The sequence below is a fragment of the Vanellus vanellus genome (assembly GCF_965231255.1).
Source record: "Vanellus vanellus genome assembly, chromosome: 12".
NCBI classification, from domain to species: Eukaryota; Metazoa; Chordata; class Aves; order Charadriiformes; family Charadriidae; genus Vanellus; species Vanellus vanellus.
In genome coordinates this window covers 16455810-16473279 of record NC_138917.1, presented here as the reverse complement: position 1 = coordinate 16473279, position 17470 = coordinate 16455810, and positions in this window count along the sequence as shown.

The window sequence follows — 17470 nt, the reverse complement described above, 5'->3', positions numbered from 1 at the left end:
ATGAGATCAGAATCTGACTTTAAGAAGTTACGTGACAATTTGCAATGCAGCAAAGTAAAAGACTAAATTCAGTCTTCAGTAAGCATTAATACTCCTAGAAGGATAATTACTGCAGTCAGTGACCGTCTAATCTGTGAATTACTTGGTCAGAGGCTATTTTTCAGGCATTAATGCAAAAACATTGCAAGGCAACAAAAAGCAGCCAACAGTAAAAATCTGTATGAAAGATAACTATCTCCTCCTTTGTCTCAATTATTTTTCTTCCACTGTGATCTTATTTTTGCTGTCTGTTATTTTTATAAAAAACATTTTGTAAACTATCTATTACAAAATGGGAGAGATGAAAGGGTGTTTATATAAACTGTATTTTGATGTCTACATGAGTTTGAGATACAATTCCAAGAGCACCCAAACTACTGGTAGTTATATTTTAAATACACATAAACAGAGATGGCCAGGAATATTTTCATAATGCATTTTCATCTGAAAATGCCAATTCATGAAAAATTCAAAAGCTAAAAAAAAAAATAAAATCTGTTCAAGCAAGGAGTGTAAATGGAAGAGAGGTATTGAAATTAAAAGAACATATCTTCAAATGAGAAAGTTCCCTTCTTCATTCAGATTTTCAAAAAAGCAGATTAAACTGAATTTATAACATTCAAAGTCTTCACATAAAGCTGGAATGTCTCAATAGACTCCGTCCAAATTTCTGGGAGATTTTACGTTTGAATAACATTTAGATTGGTTTTTCATCCAAGCTCCAGGAAAAATATCTTGAAAATTCTCAGGAGTTAGGGTAATTACAGTGTGCCCAGCAATATTGCTAATCTAACTGTTCAGCATATCAATGTCACCTTGCATTACAGCACCATCAGTGCTCCATGTCTGAAGTGTTTTCTCAATACTTGAACAATTGTTGCAACACTTTGGTAGAATAGTAGATTTTTTTTTAAAGAAAACAGCATGAACTTTTTAAAAAAGTCAGAAGATATTTTGATTTTTGAAAGTTTTTACAAATTTAAATATGTATTTTAATGTAAAATATTTTAATCCAAAGTACCACTAAGATGCAATCGTAATCTAGAACTTCCATCCTTTTGCTATGCCTCAAAAGCTTTATTAATTGCAGTAGTTAACAGTATCTAATGGATAGATTAATCTTAGCAAAGCATTTTAATTTTTTGGAGTGAGATTTTCTTAAGTAGCATTCAATGCTGATATAGACACTAAATTGATAAGGTAAAATATTTTTAAATTCACATGCTTCATTCTGAATGAGATTTTACTATGAAAATACCACAACCGGTATTTGAATATCTAGGATACTTCATATGGAGATTTCTGAAGGCAGAAGATTTTTAAATGTTTCCATTCTGAGAAATTCTTCGCTATTGCAAGCCTTGTTGAAAAAGTCACTTATTTCCCACGGGATGTAAAAATGTGTCTAGTCTTCCCTCAGAAAGGATCTGTGCCATAAGCTGTGCAGCTCTGTGGCCACACTGGCTTGCCCTGACACTTTTGAACCCTGTGTGTGTGGAGCTGTCACTGTGCCTCCTTGGGAAAGTCAATAATTAGGTTTGTTTCTGAGCCTTTACTTCTATCTCCCATGGAAAGAAATAAGGAAATAACAAATTCCATATCTCTTTAAAATCCAGTGCCTTGGCTGCAGCGGGCATTACCTGAAGGCATTACCTTCTCACGCTTTAATTTAACAGCTACTCTATTTAATTTACATAATACCCAGTTAAAAGACAACTAGAGCTTAGTATTACCGCTTGCAGCCCTACGCTGGTGCTGTTCTGAGTCCTGCCCTCCAAGACCAACTATGCCCAAGTGCCTTTGCAGTCACACCCGCAGCCGCAGACAACAGCAGCTGCTGCTCCAAACATAAGTTTCCTCCTGCTGCCAAAGCGATGCCCACGCAGGGCAGGACAGGCACGGCGTGACCCACAGCAGGCAGCACCGCTCTGGCGATGGGGCCAACATGCTTGCCAAGTGCCTTAATGTCCAAGGGTGAGGCAGAGATACATGCACCTCCAACTTTTTTTTCTTAGCCTCGGTCTCTCTGTAGGAAAATCTCCCTGATTTGCTTTGCTCCAGTGTCATCAGGAGCAGCAGCAGCCTCTGTAAGCCATTTGTGGGGGCATATGCATAGCTCAGAGAAAGTGCTGGGCTGTTTCAATTCTGTTTGCAGACTGCCTTGAGGCTGCTTCTGTGCACTGTGTGTATGCACATCGTGGTGGGGGACCAGTTCTGCAAGGACCAGGCTACCCCCTCCAGTCACATCGCCCGCCGTGAGCGGCGCAGGGACCGCTGCAGCTGTTCCCACATACAGCTCGCTGCTTTCTCACTGGTAGGTATCTGCCATGGGAAACCATCATTTGACGCTCAAAAAGTGTCATCTTGTCATCATGTCATCTACTTAAGACTGGTTTAGGCACACAGTCTAGGCGTAGGTCACAGTGGCAAACATTAGGAGCATAAATTTGCTACTTAAAGACGACAGAGGTATATACGGAAAGGCAATTCAGAGCACTTTCAGGCCCAAAGCAGCATAACTTAACAAAGAAGCAGTATGACTCCCTGTCCCCGTCCTTTTCAACCCCTGCAGCGTTTATACTGGAGAGCTAGATACTCTCAAAAACAAATGCTGGATTGAAAAGCTGACTTTACATTATGGGCTTTTAAGCTTATAATCAGTGTTAGTTGCATCAGTCTGGGCCAAGAGTACACAAATTAGTTTTCTTCGCATCATTACAAAGCCTTTAAATCTTTTAAGAACATTTTTGCCATGCGATTTAATTTTATTTTTTACCACAATTATTATAGCCATACTCTACAAAAACTGTACTCCACTTTGAAAAGCAACAGATGAGCTCCCAAATCAACATTAATGCAGTTTAGAAATTAAAACTTATTAAATAACCACGGCGTTTAGAGTATTGTTGAGGTGCTGTTCTCATTTCATACTAATTCAGCATCATGGCTTGGCTTAAGGATGTAGTCAGTTTGGTAGAAATCAGGATAATTATTCCAACATTAAGAAAAAGCAAAATGAACAACAGGGAATATAATTTAGGACATAGTACATGTCAATTTTAAAATACCATCTTTTGACTTATGTTCATTCCTGCTGTGTGTGTGAAAAAGAGCTTCTTTAATGTATTTCTAGATCAGTTAGAAGCATCTACCAATACAGCTACAGGATAATGAGCCTGAGTCTGCTCTGGCTGCTGTATCACAGACAGGACAGAACATCACTTTGCTCACCATGGACTTGCTGGAGAATCCTCAGCTCTCTGGGGACAAACAGTAAAGCAGTCACGGCAAAGAGCTTTACCTATAGGCCTAGAGCCAAGGCTGTAGTATATTAATGGTTGCCACAGAAAATATGAAACCGATTATTTGCCATGAAAGGAGTGGGCTGATTCTCCCCAGCTGTACACACTTCTGGCAGTGTAAAGAATCTGCCTCTTGCCTTTGCTCTCTGATCACACAAGGCAAATCTGCTTTACCTCTCTCTTCATCCTCTTCTTCACAACCATGTCTGAGATAGGGTATATGATCAAGACAAAAAAAAAAGGCATGAACAGATTTATTTCCTGGCTGACCTCAGCCATACTATCAGATTCAGATAATAATATGACTGCACGAACAAGAGTACCTTACCTGTTTCTTCAATTAACAAATCACTTCTGGCACTTACTATTCCACCAGTAATAGTAAATTACAGGTAAATTTTTGTCCAGAGAAGCTCTATAAAATATACCCACAATGACATGCAACTAAGCCAATAAGGTTTTATACGACTTACTCAGATAATCTGCTAATTTTACAGGCTTTAATGGGAAACGTTCACTTCTTGGAACTATCCTCTAGCGTTCTACAACAGGAATAAAGTTTTTTTAAATTCCCCTCAGCATTTCCATAGGGTTTGGAATATTGTAACAGAGTCAAAATTGTTGCCACCCATGACAAACTTACCACCGCACCACACCATTCCTCATTTAGTAGTACTTTTAATGAGTATGCTTGTCAGTATCTGATGTTTGGTCCAGTGTATACAGTACCACTGAGAATCTGACATGTGTTGCAAATTAAAGATGCCAAACAAATGCACAAGTGCTAGAGATGACAAAACAGACACAAGGGGAAAAAAAGACGTGTTATGTGCAGCTTTTAAAAATTGTCTTTCTTACGTATTTTTAAAAGCATTGCCCAAACAACCTTCTTTCAACCCTCCCCTCCAAATTGCATGCTAACAGAGGGATTCTGATCATCTGCAGTTTTTAATCAGAAGTTTGGAAATGAAGAGAGCATAGCAAAAACCAGCTATATCCTGCCTTGTCATGATGAATGAATGTTCCCCGCTTAAAGACAATTTTTATTAGGCATACGCTTAGAGTTTATCAGACACAAGAATATTAAATAGTTAAACATTAGACCCTGGTTTCTTTGTAAGTGTTCATAAAGGGCAGAGGAAGAGAAAATAGCAGTTTAATATAATTCTACCATTAGTTATACAGATGCAAAAGCAAAGTAGCTCAAGCAAAGTCAGCAGAGATCTCCAGATACCCTACCATGGCTGACAACAGCATTTGGCTCAGTTGCTTACAAAGCTCAGCAGCGGCTATCGTCCTTATTCAGTCACACCAGCACAGCAAGCAGTACTTTGGAAAGAAGCGGATAACTCCTTCGTGGCACATCTGTTAGGTATAGATGGCATTCATTTGAATAGCTTTGCCAATGGATGACATGCCAAATCCTTTATACTAAAAGGCTTGTGCTTGATGTTAATCATTCACTCTCTGCCAGTTAACATGTTTATCCTTCTAGGAAATACTTTGATCTATACTGGCACTTGAAATATAGCAACCAATGTTACTAGACTGGAAATGAACAAACAAGGTCTTGTGTGAATTGCCAAATGGCACAGCAAAATGCAGGATGCACGTTACAGTGTTGCTTAGCAACTAGAAAAGGCCATGCACTCCATTTTACTATTTTGGTTTGAAATAGAAAATAAATGGTCTTATAGTTATTTGAAATACGTGGACAGCTAGAACATAATACTGCTCTGGAGAAATCTTTTTGTGAAGAGTGTGTGCCATGGGAGACAGAGAGACTCTGAACTCAACATTCAATAGGTAAGTGAAGGAGAAACTGCCTTTCAGATATTTTGCCTTAAAATGTAAATGTAACAGTGGTTTAAGTTCAGTGCATGTATTCTACTATTCAACCAGGATTTAAAACAATTGTTTATTTTTACCTTTCATCTTCAAATGTTAAGAGGGTTAGGTTTCTTGCAGAGACAACTATTAGCTCATCCTCTGTTTGCATGCAAGGAAATGGAAGTTTAGAGCAGTTGGTAATTTACCCATACAAGTTGCCAAACTGTGAAAAGATCACAGGTATCCCAAATCTAAGCAATCTAAAAAAAACCATCTGCACAACATGGCATCCTTCCTCCCTCTTACACTGCTTCCCCAATGCCTGACAGCTGGTCTTTAACACACAGATATAAATAACTGCCTAGCAATACATTATATTCACACAGGAAAAATAAAGGTCTCTGAAAACTCTAATTAAGTCTCCCATACCTCAAAGCACTTACTGTCTTTATTTTCCAATAGGAGAAACCGAGGCAAGGACTAAAATGATTCTTTAAAATTACATGGGAAGTCTACTGATATTTGAGAGCAAAACGAGGACATCCGACATTTATCTTAGTGGTACAGTCTTCACCTCTTCTTATTACACAAGTACCTAAAGCGGGTATGAGTTCTCCCCAGATATTACTGAGCCAATAAGATTCACTTGCAAACACTATCTCTGTGTTAGCTCTCACCCCGGGCGATCATGGTGCTGAAGCCTATACACCAGTCCTTGGTAAATGTGGAGGAACCCTGCCTAACTCGGTGGGAGTTGAGCAAGAAGAGCTCAGGCCCGCACAGGGCTCAGACCTTCGCAGCAGTGTGGTGCTGCAGGGTGAGCTGAGCACAAAGGGGCAACTGCTGTCAGGAGGTGTCAGGTCCTTAATCTATGTAACGTTGTGTAAGCTTCAGCCAACAGCCTTCTACACAATACCGCATGTGTCTGCTGAAAACGGTGTTTCCCATAACTGCATTGTTTGCTTAGAAGGGACCCGAGATCCGGATCAAGTTCAACAAGATCTGTGTCATTCTAGTTAGTGCTGTTTTTCAAGCACACCCCTTCAGTGAACAGAAAGCCCCCTGAATCCATGACCAGACTTTCAGGGCCAGATAACTGACTGTTTCGGTTTCTTTCAAGTTGTATCGCAGTAGACACACACAGTATCCTGGATACTGGACAGATTTAAAAGTGGGAAGAAAAGGTTCCAGCACACTGGCTTTAAAAGGGAGAACAAAGTAAGTGAGGATCAGAGGGAGGAAGGCGATCGCTATGACACTAAGACAATTAATCACTGCCAGATGTTAAGGGTCACACAGCACTGCATGCTGGGAAGATCAGCAGGGGTTCTTGGACAGGGAATAGAGGGAAAAAATAACCTGTCATGTCAGTGAACTAGTTGGAGGTTTAGGGTTCCTGTCATTTAACTATTAGTGTGCTCTTAATAATAAAATGACAATGCATGGCAGAAGAAGGGGAGGAAGATAGGGGAGTTGGCAGAAAAGAGGGAGTGACAGCTTAATAATCTCTGTCTGTCAAAAGCACTAAAAATACCATCCCAAATTCAATGTTCTTACTTTTGTAATGAATGCACCAGGGTTCCTGTTCGATTAATAGAACACTTGTTGACTGACAAGGACAAATGTGCACATGGTTTGAACACAGCGCTGTGCATAAATAATTTAAATTGTACTATGGCCAAAGCTCAGCTTGCACGGGGGTTTCTGTGATAAACCCCTACGTTTCAGCAGTTCATAACTTGGCCTTAACAGAAAAGCTCAGAAGTCTCAAGCCGAAAGTTGGATGGAGAAAGTTGGTTGCTTTCTCTGAAGTATTAAAAAGAAATCAATACCCTTTGGGAATCACAGACCTTTGTTAGGGCAGTATTGGTGGCGTCTCTGTTCGCTGTCGTTGTCCACCTCTCGCGTTACAGCAAGAAGCAGATGGCTTTACATTGAATAATGCCAACAAACTTGTATTCATGGTTCCTCCTGCTCTTCCCCATTAATAGCAACGCTAATGACAGCAATATACACTCACTTCAAAAATGGGGGACTTCTTCCATTGAATGTTAGAAATCATTTGTAAAGGGAAGATTTCACAACTTTTTGTAAATGGACACTTAGTTCCAAATATTTCCTGCATTCCTTTGGGAGATTATTTTCGTTTAGTTATTCTGTTACCTCTTCAAAATGAACCTTTCCCACAGAAAAACAGGCTTTTACCTCAAAAAGAAACACTTTCCACTGAAACTGACCCATCTTTTTGTTCTTAAAGCAAGGTATAAGTGTTCAAATATTTATCACTTAACTGTTTCACACCACTGGGGCCCACACACTTGCCTAATGCAAGGAACAAACAATTAGGACATTCATAGACGCACCGAGTATCTCAGATAAGACCTACCTTCAAAATTTCTATCAATCCTGTACAGGTATGATATGTGTGAATTCAGTCATACCAGTCAGAATTTACTTTTCCGAATATTTTACCCACCTGCTGTAAACACACAAACTCTTGAAACAATGTGTAAAGTGTTGGCTGTTTTGCCATTTTTTTTTCTGCCAAATCAGAATACTTCTTTAAATCATAATCCAGGGAGTAAAATAGCTATGCTACTTTAAACATTTCATCACAATAGGGTCTAAATGGAACAACAGCCAAAATGAATATATGATCAGATTAAAAGGTATAACAGAATTTCTCCAAACAGTCCACAAGCTTTCTCTAAGATCTGCTCTTTCCTTTCAATTTGTTAGATCTTGTAATCTATCTGATGACTTTTGGTGGCCTAAATTACAATCCAGAGAAGTGCTGCTGAGCACATTCAACTTCCTTAGCAGCTGCAAAAGCTGCAATTCCTTGGTACCTTTGAGGAGGGCTTGGCTTTGCAGAATCAGGCTCTCAAGGCTTAAGCAAATAAGCATTAGTTTGTTGAATTCTTCTGACTATTTTTTTTCCAGATTCTTTTGTTTTTTTTTTTCACCTGATAACATGTGAATTATATGAATAGCAAATGTATATACATTACATTCTATAAACACATAGAAGATCTGCTTCTTTGACCTCTTATATTTTAGATAATATTAAGAACCAGATAGGTAGTCCTCAAAATGTGAGTAACCTTTTTCAGCTGCATCACGTCTCCTTCAATCACAGTAAGAAGCTGTTGTTTATTCATTTCCTTGACTCACTAATTGGAGTCTCAAACTGTTCTTGCAAATCTCCATAGATTAGGCAAGTCTTTCTAGCAACATCTACATTGCAGTCAAGTTGTATAAGGCAAAGGGATGCACAGTAGCAACTTTTGCAATTTCTTGAAATGAACACAGTCAAGACTCATCATTCCTCTTCCTAACACTGCCACTAAATGCCACTTAGGCAAGATTCGGCCTGTGCTTCAGTTGCCTCCTTTGTAAAACAGAAGTAAGTCTTCCCCAGTGTTGTCGATCACAGATTTTCCAGTGCTAATGGACATCACAGTATTGCACAGGACTATTACAGAATGTTTCAGGAGAAAGGAGAGTCAACAGAGAACTTACATGTAACCAGGAACTCACAGCACGTGACACCAGCAAACAAATCACTCCTTAAAAAAGCTGCTACGGTAGCACTCTGCAGAAGGCAGACATTGTTTTACATGTCCATCCATACAGTAATAATATGTACCTATCTAACCTCCCCTGAAGATAATGTAATACACGATGCGACACATTAAGAGTTAAGTTACTAACATTACTTCATGGCATTAATGTCTCTTTTATATTTATGCTAATATAACATAGCAGTTATGGAGTGCACCTGCTGCACTTTCTCTCTATTTATATAGCACAGAAACAAGTTGGGGAACTTGCTTCTTAAGCCTCTGCCCCACAGTTTAGTTTCTTCTCACCTTTTCTTGTTGCAGTTCACTGATGTCAGAAACAACAGATGGTTGCTGCTGCTTTGTAATGCTTCTGTTTCCAGGTGGCCCAGGATGCCGTATGTCACCGTGTTCTAAGGGTGCTTTCAGGTGCACTGAGGTTTGAGGTACTTTGAGGCATGAAGAAGCTGCCTGAATTACTGATGCACCGTCTGAAAAAAAGACCAAACAGAACTGGTTACACAAGTACAAGGCATATTCTTGCAGCATCTTCAACAAGTACTTTTACCTTGTGGGACTCTTTGATGAAGTTACATTCAAAAGATAACAAAGTAAAAATAAATGCTGTATGTATGCCAAACACCTGTTGGGTATTTAACTTATCGCAAGAATTTCCAGCTTACAATGAAAGTGAGAATAACTGAAAGCCACTAGACACACAATACATCACATTGCCACAGTCCTATGCAACCTAACTGTGATGTTCCATCTACTTGGAGTATATTAGCCACTTCATCATCTTAAGACACCTGGCAAATGACCAATATACTTTTGTCTATACGTTCTCATGGATATAGCAGATTGGACTAGACTAAATGTAAAATGTGTGCATTAGAGAGACGCATGCAATAGTCTGCATAATTACACACGGGGTATGTTAGTAGGGCATTTTCATACATAAAGCTCTTTTTGCTTCACAGAACTTTCACACATACTTAAGTTTGCTTCATACTTCAGATTGTTCCCATAAATGGCATACCACGATATACAGCTAAAGAATCTGTTGGATCAGTCATACAATTACACATGTTTTTTCCATATGTGCCTACCAAAAATATCAGAGCCTCCATGTAGCTTTCTTCTTTAAAGTAAATAGCAAGGAAAAGACTGTTTTATTCCTCTCCAAAACTTTGGTCCCAGTAGGCAAAAAGCAGCCTTACTGTGCATGAAAAGTATGGGCAACAAGAAAGCACAAAATATGTCACTTAGCCATGAAACAAACAAACCCAGATTGGCTAGAGTCCAATTTGAACTGTAGATAAATGTATTTCTACTACATTTATCCACTTTGGACAATGCAAAATAATTAATCAAAAGCAAAAAGCTCCAGAATTTACTTTTCAGTTAAAGCTTATATTTAGAAATACAGTCACAATCAGATGTTAATGTAGGCAGAACAAGTCATGATTTTAATTTGTGATGATGAATAAGGTGAATCTGTATTCAGTTTAAGAACTTCCTTCCTGTTGCTAAAGGAAAAGTGACTTGTAGTATGACATAATGCATATCAAAAATAAGCCTTTTTTGTATTGGTGGGAAAGGTTTAAAAATCGCTGTTAACAAAATACACCGCTTTCAAATGCATTTAAGAGCATTTTCTTTTTTTTTTTTTTAATTATACAAATAGGCAGATATCATTTCACCTACAGGTGTAGTAATTGTCAACTCTGCCCATTTATTTGCAGGCTATATTCTCAAAACAGTATCATTATGTTGATTGCTCAGCCAGCAAATACATCAGCAAGCTGTTCGTTTTAAGAACATTTCATTAACCCAATGGGGTCTCAGACTGAATGAAACGGCTTAGTTTTTCTTTGTGCATTGTAGTAGAATATGCACCTAAAACATGGTTTACAGGATCAGAGCTAACTTTTAAAACCAGCCAGATAGACTGTTTTCTTGACAGAGTTTCAACTGAACAACACACATGTAGACAATTAGCCTCGTTTTAGAAGTTGGCCAAACCCAGAGAAGAGCTGGAAACATGTTCCTCAGTGTTTCTCATTAGAGATTGACTGACTGAAAGGATTTGATGGGACAATGGCTAGTTCATGGCTGGCCTTTCATCTCAGAGACTTGTGTATAATGTGCCCCAGATTCTGCAAGTATGAGTTCGGTAGTGTCAGCGCAGTCTTAACTGGAAGTTGATTTTCCTAGTGTATAAGCAGTGCATAATTCACGGGGCAGCGCAGCTGGCAGCCTGTGTGTCGAGCCCGGGCAGGCGCGGCAGGGGCTGCCAGTGAGAGCGCAGGTATTTCTGCGGCTGTTCCACACAGCAGTTTGCCCAGTGCTTCCCATGCAGCTCCTGCGGCGCCGCCTCCCCCCTTCTGCACACTCTGCGTACAAAGAAGGTTACAGCGCTTGGGAATCTGAGCCAGGCTTCTTGGGGCAATTTCTAAACTGCCTGCAAATAAATGTAGATTTACTCTCCTCACAAATAATAATAACAAAAAAAACTAAGCCCCAGCCCAATCCAGTAACACTGCTTTAATTGTCTACAATTCTGTTGGGTTTTGTATCATAATCTCTTCAAGTACGGCTACACCTGCGTGTTAGTGAATGCAACTGTTGGTCCCCAGCATGGGGAGGGATTTGCATTTGAAGTACAGTTTACTTCAGCAGTTTGCATGGAGTCAATTGACATTCTGCTATTTTTCAAAACGTTTTAACAAAAGAAGAGTGATGTATGTTAGTCTGTGCATGTTCTCTAACATTAGTGGGATAATCAGATAAAACCCAGCCACATTAATAAGATAGTCCAAAAGGAAGCATCCAATGCATAAATACAGCATGTCTGCCATGACCCAATATGTCTATTTCCTCATACTTTCCACATACTGTCTTGAATCTTGCTATTAAGCCAGGATTTCTCACAGTCAAGGAAGCAAACCCAATTCTAATATCCAATTTCCCTGCAGTTTTTCCAAACCACAAACCAGTACAATTTATAGAGGAGAATATATACCATGACACATTTTCTCAAAGGGGATGTTTTCTGGAGAATCCATCACTCTAATGACATCTTTTTAACCTCTATGCTTAAACCATTTCACTACAAGTATGTTTATTCACATGCATTAGTAGACCCCATATTCATCAGTGCAAGACCAGCAATATGCGGTTTCATGCAGATGAAACAGATCTCAAATAAAGAGTATGCAAAGTGTGAATCTATTTTATGTAAATGCAAATTATTCTAGAGACAATTTTCCCCTTTTTACAGCAAACTTTGACCTCTCAAAGATGCATTCCGTAAAGGCTCTCTTAAAGTACCTCTGTACAAGGTGTTGAAGCAGAAAATAAGTAAGATAACTACTTTCTTTTTATTCCCATTTAATCTGATGATCCTTCTGTAGCTAGTGGTCTCACAGAAACCCCAAAGTATCTTTCATTATCCTCAATGGTCACATTTTATTTCTCTCAGCTACACCTAATTGCCTTCAACGTTGCCTCTCAGAGAAGGAATGACCATCAGCCTCTTCAGATCGCTCTTCCCAACATTGCTACATGAACGATGCAGTTACAACTCTCCCAGTACTTATTTTCTTACAGTTACAACATCTGGAGCCAGTTAATAACATAAGAATCACAAAAGAAGGAAAGTATCTAGCCTCTGCAGTTTCTGAGACAAGTCACTCAAATATACCCTACAAGCCCACAAACCAGAAAATAAAGTTCCAGTTTTATTTATTTGAAATATGGTTGGTTTTCAGCACTTAGGCATGACAATACTGTATGGCCGATCCTCTCATCTCAGTGCGAACCTGATGCACTGACTCATGTAATGGAGAGACAGTCATGGGAGGAGCATTGTCCTGTGAGGGAGGATGCTCAGAGCAAGGACGCTGCTGATGAGCATGTGGCGTGTGACAGCATGGCTTTGCTGCAGCTCTCCTGGTCCGCACTGCTGTGTGCCAACCTGCTGTGCCCAGTTAAGTACCATGTGGGAGCAGGGAAGAGCAGTGCCACGCTGCACATGAGCAAGTATGGTTTGAAAAGTCTTTACTTCCCTGCTATCTCCACACAGCTATGTCCCACTGCGGTATACCTACTGTTCCTATTCTCTAAGGCACTCACCCAAAAGATTACGTATGTAATAACAACAAGTAAATATCCATCCAAGATAGCTATTGTAGTACACAAGCAATGTTCATTCTGCTGTCCAAGATCCACATGGTTTCGGAATTTGCTCAAAGATAAATTAATTACTTTTTTTATAACACATTAAATGTCCCAAGTAGTACACAGCTACTTATTCATGAATCAATTTTACATTGTAAAGATACTTATAGATTTACACTTTGGAGTTAAAGATTTCTAGAAAGGTGTGTGAGAGAAAACTTTCAAAGGCCATTTTGATTTATGTACAAGAAGGCAACTGGTAGAAGAACTCTTGGAAAGCTTGGAAAGCCTTTAACATGCAGCTCTTATTTTTCCCATTTTTAAAATCCTACTCACTTGACTAAAATAACTGCCAACTGTTTCTATCAATCTGACAGGATGTAACTTTCTGAGCCTGCCTTGGTCAGAGAGGGTTGGGAAAAATTGCCTTACATTGTCCTTCCCCTCGCGTTCCTCTGTTTCTCTTCTTTTTCATATTTCTTGTGAATTTAGAGAGATTCCTACTTCTAAACTCTCAGGCTTTCAAAGCGTGACACGAGTTTAACACATCTTGTTAGCTTAATATCACACAGAAAAGTCTTTCAGAAATATTCTAGGTCAGCTTTATCACTAGTATGAGAAGCAACTTCTCTAAGGTCTTGATTCTTTTAGGTACCAAGTATCCTCAAATCCTGATATCAGAATTAGGCCCTTTATGGTTTCCCACTAGAAGCTGATTTAAAAAAAAAAAAAAAAAGGAAAAATTTTGATCCAATACCATCAATAGGGATTATAGAATCATGAAGAAGATATTTATAAAATAGTGATGGAAATAGAGAAGAAAAGGCATGAAAGGGCTTCCAGTCATGCAATGGATGCTGCTCACTTGTGAACACCCTCTGACGGTTTTTGCTGACTATGAACAAAAGGTATTTTCTCTAAGGGTGAGAACAGGATAGGGCTCGGGCTAAAGCTGGGTCAGGACAGCATAGTGCAGAGCTTCTGCATCACTGGTTAGAGGAGTTCAAGTCCAGTTAAAAGTCTCTCTTGCCTGTCCCCAGCCTACGCTGTCCCTTTGAACTCCATCTCTTCCCTCCAAAATGCTGCTTTCTGGGTCGCATTCTTCCAAGAAGTTCCCTCTCCCAGTCAGCTTCCTGCTTTTATCCAAACATCCCTATAGCTGTGCTGCCTTTCCTTTCCAAACCTCCAAATCTGGTTTCAAAACTCTGTCCCCTAAAACTGGACCATTTAGGAAGAAACAGATGCGCATTTCATTTATAAATATTTTTTCAGCAGTTAACTTGTAAGTTTTTCATGGGAACATAAAAAGGTTTATCTGAAGGCATCTTTGTTCCTCCCAAATTTGATGTCCCTGCTCCAAAGCAACAAAGCACTAGCATTTTTCCATCAGACAGCTTTTCATACATTTTGAGGCTTTTTTTTTTTTTTTTTAACCTTCCTTTCCAATCTAGAGGATGAAAAGGGATTAGGGAAATGCATTGCTTTTGCCAGATGAAGTAAAATACAAAGATTTCAAACATCTAAACTATGATTGCTGTTTCTAGTGGTTTAAAGACAAGAGAAAGAACGGCCGTGCCATTATGCCATCTAATACAGCCTGGAGTGGGGGGGAAGTAGTACCTCCTCCGCTGTTAAGGGTGGCAGTACGTTGTGCAGTACATTCACGCATGCAGGGACAGAGCAGACAGGCATCAGGCATTCACACTTCACAAAGCATGGACTGAACAGAACTGATCTTGCAGCAGAGACAGTAGGCACTTTACACAGCCTTTTAAAGGTGTTCTGATGGCATCCAGTGAAACAAAGGCAGTTTACAAAATGAACTTAGTTTTTAAAAACAAAACCTTGAAAATATTAAAGCTGAACAAGTATTTAGGATAACAATTTTAATTAAATGCCCATATTAAAAAAATATTATTTCTTTGACTCTCAAAGCTAAGATTTTTTTCCTTCAGTGAACTCTCAAAAATAAATAGGATAATGGAATATTAAAGCTGCAAGGTAACGCAGTCACAATTTACAAACGTGAAAGTTAAGTACAGGTTTGTACTAAGATTACTAGCCTGATCACTGAACGGTATTATTTCAGGAACAGTGTACCATAGAGCTGTCATATTTTTGGTGTTATTTTTACACTTACATGTTATGAGGACAGAACAACTCACTAATATCAACTGGAGAGAAAGCCAGAAATTTCAGAACTAGAGCAATCTGAAGACATTCAGAATAAGATTTTAAAATAAACAAAAGAGAAAAAGCAGTTTTTCCAGAAGAATGCTTCCTCCCCGCCTTCCCCGTCCCCTCTCTCCTCTGTCTCCAACAGAGCCAGCACCAGATGTTTCAGAAACCACACACTGGGCAGATACACACGATCATCTGTCCTTCCTTCCACAAAGGTCTCATCCAAAGGGAAAAATCTAGACAACCTAGTTCAAAGAGCACGCCGGTAGCAGCAAGTCGCAAGACTTCTATTTTCAATAGTTCATACCTTTGAAAAGAAAAACTTTAACGGGATAGTTTGAAAATTTCAAATCTAGAAAATTGCATCACAACAGTGGAAGAGTCTAAAGGATATTTGTGTCATAAACACATTCATCTCAAACTGTTCACAAGTATGGAATCTATGCACACAATTAAAGAGGAAAGAATATTTTTTCAGAATTAAGATCACTACAAAACTACCATAAAATATAATAATTACAGATTTAAGAAACAAGTGAAATATTTCTACTCCAAAATATAAGTGTTTTGCCCTAATCCAGGAAACATCTGTTTTTCCAATACGCAAATGCTTTTCAAAAATGCAAATGTCATTTCCTTAAATACCTGTAATGATAAATACTTAACAGTAAATAAATTTTTAAAAAGTAAATTATTTATTCAAGATTAATAGTAAGACTTAATAGAATGGATTTAGACGTTGAAATCAAGATGAATAATTAAAAATGGGTTTAGTCCAAAGTAAGATTAATGTACTGGTGAAAGAGGTATTTCCTTATATTTGTAAATGTAACAGGCAATATTTTTGTCTCTGACTTTGGCTGCTTTTTTACTTCTAAAAGCAGTAACTGTAAAGATGCAGTTAGGATGCCTGGTGACAAGTGATTGGGTCACAGGCTAGGCTGGGGAGCAGGAGAGAGCAATGCCCAGGATACCCCTGAAGTGGGGCTGGGGTAGCAATCTGGGCTAGCAGCCCCTACCTCATCATTATAACCGCACAGTTTAAAACACCTCTTAGGCTGCTTTAAAGTACGCAGACAGCCAGTTCTGCCCCTGGCTGGCCCAGGATCAAAGGACTGGAAAGGTGGCTCAGTGCCACCGCTCTCTCTGGCTCTGCTCAGCTTCACGAAGGCCAAACTCAGCACAGCTGAGAATCCATCCCAGCACGTTAATCATATGCCTTGGGTGGAATTGCTGTCATACTGGAGTTTTCATTTCCTCCATCTTTTAGAGCCTGGTTTTTTCAAAAGGACACAAGGGATGCTTTAGCAATTAGCAGACAACTTAATTTTGAAATGAAGCATTTTGGATTGGAAATTTCCTGTAGGCTGTAATTCTAGAAAGCAACTGAAGATTGTAGAAGTTGAAGAACGTATTACACACAGAATACTCACAAGACGAAGAAGAGATCATGAACTTATTTCAGATGTCACTTGACAGTGACGTGAACACAGCACTGTGAAAGACAAAGACCTAACAAAGCTGCTAAAAGCATTTTCATATCAAGAGAAATATACCGCAGTTAATACCACTCTGATCTGCCGAAATTGCAAGAAACCGAGTTAGGTGCTTACTCTGCTGCCGGAGGGACTTTGAGCAGTACAACCTGGCACCAGAGTCAAGTGGGTTTGTTTGCCTTTTTTGTGGTCTTCACGTGAGCAGAGACAAAAGGAAAAAGAAATTACAGCAATTTCAATGTGATGAAACCAAGTCACAAGAAGACTCGCACGTTCACAACGAATAGGTGTAGACATGATATTGGCAAAATTTCTCACACAGAACCAAACACATTTCAACACAGTAAAGATACAATTAAAATCTTTACTGTAGTCCAGATGCAGTGCTGAGTTCAAGATAATTAGGAGTTCTTTATTATAATTATTTTTAAATGGAATACAGAGCAGAGACATACCAAAGTTCTGTTCCTATCAGATCCACAGCTTCATTTTTTCTGGAAAACCCAAGACTCATTATTTAGCTGGAAACTGACGTATATTTACAACATTTATAATTGATATCAACATAACATTATTTAATTCCAGAAGTTGTTCACAGGAGTTACTACAGTCAGGGTACTGCTGTCTCCCATGGATGGGATGGAATAAGATTACTGTGGTCCCTCACATCACAGTGTGCAAAGTCACATATGAGGTCACAGAGATCAAAGAGACAAAAGAAAACTCCCTGTACAGTGATAAAATATTTCAAGCTAGAAAAAGTTTGCTGGATTATGGAAATACATTCTTTCTGAATACTTTTTTTCCCCTTCAAATCCTAGTCATCTTTAAAAGCAAGCTGACAGCTCTCATAAGAGAATTTTTTCTTCTCTGCTGT